This window comes from Zea mays, chromosome 8 (assembly GCF_902167145.1).
Source record: "Zea mays cultivar B73 chromosome 8, Zm-B73-REFERENCE-NAM-5.0, whole genome shotgun sequence".
Lineage (NCBI taxonomy): Eukaryota > Viridiplantae > Streptophyta > Magnoliopsida > Poales > Poaceae > Zea > Zea mays.
In genome coordinates, this window is record NC_050103.1 from 16,883,638 (window position 1) to 16,889,519 (window position 5,882).

Consider the following 5,882-nt stretch of genomic DNA (forward strand, 5'->3'; position numbering starts at 1 on the left):
AGGAGCCCCGTTGGTGTTGCAGTGCATGCCCGCCCGCCCGCCCGTCTCTGATTATGCGTTCGCAGAAAGGTGGAGGCTTGCGGAACAATCCCATCCCTACTGTACGTACTCCCTTATCTCGCGTGCACGTACGTATTGTCGTTAAGGTTGTGATAAAAATCTTTTTTCGTTTAAGATTCTGCGCAGCATCAGCAATCGCCGTGCCGGCCTGCACTGTATATGTCTCTAGTCTGTCTGTCCGTCTTCTTCTCAATTCTAAAAAATCGTAGACTGATAACTGAAACTGAAGCATGCATTTGTCATTAACGTGTTGGCAGGAGCAGAACAGAATTATAGAAGAGCAAAGAAAATCAGCTGCTGATGTGCAAAACTCAACGCAGAGACGATGGGGAGGATGACAAGAGCCTACTTTTTATAGGTTTTTTAAGCTGGTGTCCGCAGTTTTGCTAGTGTCCTCATTTTTTACTCTTAGTCGTGTTTTTTTTTTCAGTTTTGTCATTCTAGTGCTATAGAGCAAAAAGGCAAAACTGAAAGAAAAAAAACACAACTAAAGTTAAAAATGAGGACACCATCTTAAAAAAACCTTTTTTAACGGGCAGGAGCTATGTCTCTCCATTCATAAGAAAATAATTGATATAGTTTTAAAAGAAACCGAACATAAACCTATACAGGACGTACAAACAACCCACACAACAACCCTACACACAATGCACATCCTAAGTCATCGTTGTCGAGCTCAACACAAGTGGCGAGCAGCTTCGACTCCCCAAGACGGGTAGCTCATGGACAAAGGAAACACGACAATGACTACAAACACCGGCACGGAAGGAGGAAGACTATGGCACGCCGTCGTTGTTGTTACCAACCCACGAGACACCCCACTCGAGACCGCTCCTATTCTTCACCAGCGAGACTTCCAAAACCTTGATCCTCTACCCCGCCCCTACCAAATGCCTCACCATCGAAGCAAACTAGCCCACGAAGAAGGGGTGTTTGCCCCATGTCATCGTTGTCAAGCCACATCCACTGACGTACAACTTCGACTTTACAATGTAAGCCCCTCCCCCACACGCAAACTGGGCCCCGGAAGATGAAAGCGATCATCAAAAGGCGACGACATGGCTGAGACGAATTTAAGTAGTGACACCTTCAGGAAGGGAGTGACGTTGGAAACGCCACCGTCATCGATCCGAGATGGACTGGGCTTTCGCCCACGGAAGACAGTGCTGGGGAACACGACGCCCTCAGCAAGGGAAGCAGCGTCTAGGGGCGTTGTCGTCGCCAAGGCTTTCTCCCAAGAAAACCCACAGCACAGCGCTAGGCCAGGACCCCGAGACAAAGCAAGCTACATGTGCCGCCGCTGCTGCCCTGACAACCCACACAGACCAATGAGGATCATCGACACGTCGGTTGCCACAACAGCCGCAAAGCTGCAACGACCGCCACCACCTCCCGCTGGGCCCATGAAAACAGGCGAGCCAAGGCCGCGTGCGCATACTGGTCGAGTGGCAGCAGCACCTCACGCCGCGCCACCGCACCTCCCGTCGGCCATCCCTGGCAGCAGCCGCTGCAACGCGCCAGATCCGCTGACATGCTCACCACCGTCTAGCCCACTGCTGTCCACTTGACGTCGCCACACACCACCACTGGAGAACCAGATCTAACAGCCGCAGCCCCAAACAAGGCCTCGTCGCCCGCACAAGTAGGCCACAGCTCGCTGCACCTTTCTTCGCGCCTCACCGCCGCACCACCATGGGGAGCTCGATTCCACCTTAGCCAGACTCCGACATAGAGATTACAGAAAGCAGTATTGCCCATTGCAGAGTTACATAAATCTCAAACAGAGATCGATTCCACCTTAGCCACACAAAAACCATCTAACCCATATGAAAGAGAAGCAGACTAGTGTACCAACAGCCAGCTTCTGCGATGAGTATCTCCAGCATGAAATTGAATAGGGGCCATTATCTATAGTACGGTTTTGTCAAGTGAGCTGGTTGGGGGGCAAAGTGCATTGATTAGTGTCTTGTTCAAGAGTCCTTGTATTGCATCGGGGTGTCTCTCCCTCCTCTGATCCGGTTCTCAGTCCCCCGTCCATCATTGTGTGTCCTCCATCAATACTTCAATAGGTTTCTGTAGCCTTTTCCTAGAGATGCCAGAAATTGTGTACCTCTGACTAGTAGCTGTAGCCCTGTGTTTGTGTGCTGATCAGGGCATCAGGTGTGTTGATTAAGGAGATCTATAGTATCAGGAAACAATATGTTGTAATTTTTCTTTGTCGAGCACCTCGACAAAAAGTACTTACAAAAAGAAGTCGAGTACAGTTCATCAAGACCTCTTTGCCGAGAGTTTTTTTGAGCTTTACCGAGTGTCTGAAGCACTCAACAAAGCAGCTATGTCCAGTAGTGTCAGTTGTTAAAAATGTCGGAGACTTTTTAATATGAATATGGTAATGCAAGCCTTGTGTCTTAAACTACGTACCTATAATTTATCCTAGGAGGTGGTGAGCGACGCTCTCATTCTCTTGTCAACGACCAAGGATCTGACCTGTTTGTGGTAGAGTATTTTTAGGGTTTCTAGGTAAGATTATGGTTTTTAGAGCAACTCCAATCATGAGTCCCATAGTTGGGCCCTATAATTTAAGTTAGCTACCTGTTCTATTTGTTTAGGGCCCAAATACAATTGTTGATTCCAACCGTGGACCCTAAAATAGCTTACATTTATAACCAACCCATATTCCCCTGTACGTAGATCCTCTATTCTGTGCCACTCCGAGCGTAGACTGTTTTTTGCGCCGCCTGTACGTAGACTGTTTTTTGCGCCGCCGCTAATTCCAGGGTAGTGTTCCGGCGCTCATCCAGTAGAAGCCGCCATTCCTGCGCAGACTGTTTTTTTGCATCGACCAGGATTGCTGCCTTCATTTCAGGTACACAGCGACATCAGTTGATCGTGGAACCGGCTACAATCAAATTTTGCGAATAGAACAGAGGTGGCCCAATCCTCATTCGATGGTTTTGTCGTATTTGAACAATATATGTTGTCATCACTGGATGCAGGATGGTTTATGGAAGTAGGAGATCAAAAAGGCACCAAGAAGATGATGAGATTGATGATGACCTTCAGCACATATTGGTTTTTATGCTAGGTGAATACCGGAAGAGGAAGAATGAAGATCAACATAAAAAGCGTCGAGGTTCAATTTTTGGACATGAGGTATATGATCGTAGTCGAGGAGAGCATGATTTAAAATTATTCAATGACTACTTTGCTGAGCGTCCAACATATCCTGAGAAGTATTTCCGACGACGCTTTCGGATGAGTCGTCCTCTTTTCTTGCGGATAGCTGAAGCTGTTAAACAACATGATCACTATTTTGCTCAGAAAAGAAATGTTGTCGGTGCTCTTGGGTTTTCTTGTCTTCAAAAGGTGACTGCAGCTTTTAGACAGCTTGCTTATGGTGTTCCAGCAGATTACGTTGACGAGTATTTGCGGATTGGAGAAAGCACGGCTATCGAGAGCCTACGAAAATTTGTCAGGGCAGTGTGTGAAGTTTTTGGACCAGAGTATTTGAGACCTCCAAATGAAAATGATATAGCTAGGTTGCTTACTATTGGTGAACAACGTGGATTTCCTGGAATGATTGGTAGTGTCGATTGTATGCATTGGAAGTGGAAAAATTGTCCTACATCTTATCAAGGCATGTATTGTGGTCATGTGAAAGAACCAACTATTGTACTAGAGGCTGTGGCGTCAACCGATTTATGGATATGGCATGCATTCTTTGGTCTACCAGGGTCTTTCAATGATATTAATGTCTTGCACAGATCCCATCTTTTTGATAGACTTGCTCAAGGGGAAGCCCCATCAGTTAACTATACAATTAACGGACACAATTATGACAAGGGCTTCTATTTAGCAGATGGGATCTATCCTAATTGGTCAACCTTTGTGAAAACAATTAAGGCACCAGCAAATTTGAAGGACAAAAACTATTCAGCAGCTCAGGAATCCCAGCGAAAAGATGTTGAACGTGCATTTGGCGTATTGCAAGCTCGCTTTGCCATTGTTCGAGGTCCAGCTAGGTTCTGGGATAAAGCAACACTTACGGACATTATGAATGCTTGCATAATAATGCACAATATGATAATAGAAGATGAACGCGACAAATGTCGTGTTGAGCCACCTTATGACAAGAGTGATGCTGAGACAAGGGGCTGGGTTTCTCATGAAGGGACTTCGAATTTTTCATCGTTTGTTGACAAGCATAAAGAAATCCGAGATCCTCACATTCACAATCAACTACAACGGGACCTAGTGGAACATCTATGGGAGCGTCAAGGTCAACGTACTGGGCAGTAGTAGTTTGGAACCATACTTGTTTATCGGTTATCTTGTTTTTCTCTGAATAATTTGTGTTGTTATCTGTAATGTCGTACTATTTTCATTTTAGTTAATTACCTCTTGTTTCAGATTAATCTATGTTGTAAAGACTGTTTCAGAAAGATGGTTTTCTCTATCGAAGTTTTTATCTTTCATTTTAGTTAATCTATGATGTCGTACCGGAGCATGTATTTCAAGAATGAACAAAAAAAATTCAAGTAACAACAGCTAGCGTCAACTGCTAGCAGCAGCTTGCATCTCTGATTGTTCAAAACCATTATGGCTGTTTCGAACATTCAGAGTACATACCTCATCTCAGAAACAACAATACAGACCGCAGGTAGGAGCAGTTTCAATCTCAGAACCCAAATGACTGCCATCTCAGAAACAATACAGACCTCATCTCAAGATTTTCATACAAAAAATAACTACCAGATCTGACTGCCATGTGTAGAAACATTCATAGTACATTCTTCAATAACTGCAATAAACTTTCAGAATACATTCTGGAACACAAGTATGCAGAGTCTCATTGGATGCTGTCTGAAATGAACTAATCAAAATTACCTTATTATTCTAAAAACAGTAAAAATAAACACCTTATTGTGCTGCTTTGCTCCCTAAACAGTAAAACAAAGTATTTATTCTAAAGAGCTAAACCCCTAGTCCCAAAACGGCGAGATAAAATCTCTTCTTTCAACAGCCTAAAGTACTGCTTTGATTGGTCATCCATTGAACTTGTGTCTGTTGTCATTATCACTTTATCATGCTGGTCTTGCTCCAAGTTTAGTTTTTTTGTGTCAAGCTCGATAAACCTTTCATCACGTTCCTTTCGTTCGATCTCAATCCGTTCTCTTGATTCTCTCATTTTTTTAACTTCCTCAATGAAAGGATCAGGTTCTTCGTCACTGCGCTTTTTTCCTTTAGCTTTTTCCTTTTCAGCTTTCCTTCCTAGAGGTCTTTCTGAATTTGGATGATCTTCCCCATTGGCATTGTCTTCCTTGGATATCTTCTCTTCTGCCCACTTCGGCTCATCTTTAAGAATGTTCCATGCATGGAAGAGTGAAAACGCCTTACTTTTAAGTTCCTGGAACATTGTATTAGCTTGTGCCAGCTGCATACACAAAGTTTAGAACTTAATGTTAAAACTTCGTATTACCTATCTGCTTGAAAAATAACAATTAGAGGTAATTAGTATACCTTATCACTCATTGTCTTCCCACTTTCATTCTTCCTTTCTATGGCATCTACAAAACCTTGAAACAGACTCACTTCTTTATGAATAGTACTCCATCGATGCTTCAGTGACGACCAATTGCGCTCTGATTCAAATGTCTTATTGTCATGGAAGTATTTTTCAACTCTTTCCCAAAATCTACCATCTTTTTGATCCCTTCCAACAACAGCATCTTTACTTATATTAAGATATGCTGAAATCAATAATATATCTTCAGCTTCATTGAAATTCTTGGAACGACCCTTTGGTTTTGACTGTGAAATCA

General features: G+C 43.6%; 1 pseudogene; it reads right to left on the reverse strand.

The window, feature by feature from the left end:
* Positions 1 to 894: 894 nt before the first annotated feature.
* On the reverse strand, positions 895 to 1,754 carry LOC109941704 (uncharacterized; annotated as a pseudogene).
* Between the last annotated feature and the right edge of the window lie 4,128 nt (positions 1,755 to 5,882).